Source organism: Dioscorea cayenensis, chromosome 14 (genome assembly GCF_009730915.1).
Source record: "Dioscorea cayenensis subsp. rotundata cultivar TDr96_F1 chromosome 14, TDr96_F1_v2_PseudoChromosome.rev07_lg8_w22 25.fasta, whole genome shotgun sequence".
In the NCBI taxonomy this organism is placed as follows: Eukaryota; Viridiplantae; Streptophyta; class Magnoliopsida; order Dioscoreales; family Dioscoreaceae; genus Dioscorea; species Dioscorea cayenensis.
In genome coordinates, this window is record NC_052484.1 from 1,228,070 (window position 1) to 1,228,594 (window position 525).

The following is a 525-nucleotide window of genomic DNA, read 5'->3' on the forward strand; positions in this document are numbered from 1 at the left end:
ATAATAATGTATTCATTTGACAGGAAAAGATTTAAATAATGTGGTTTTGTGATTTTACCCATGCCACGTAAGCAAAAATTGTAGCGTCATTGATGATTTTTACGGATTTTGCCAATGTGGAAACCAAAAACTGCCCCCTATTCTTGAATAGTACTACTACCTACACTTTGCTCTCAAAATAAATAAATAAAAATAAATATAATAACGCCTAGATCAGGGTTGAATCTGCGGAGCAAAGCAGGGGTTTGCCATTTCTACATTAAACTCTTAACTTCAACCCATTGCTTATTAAACAATGCCAAAACCAAGTGGACCAAAAATTTGGACAAGTAATGAGCAAGTGACGCTTATGGGCGAAAGCTTTTCCAGCTCATTTTCGCTCAAATTTACTACATGCATTTGAAATCACTAAATTATGTATATTGATAATAGTATTCTATAAATGAAGCGTTTTGTTCTCATTATAATGAAATTTAATATTTGAGTAATGTAAAGCGGTGATATATTATTATATATATATAATTA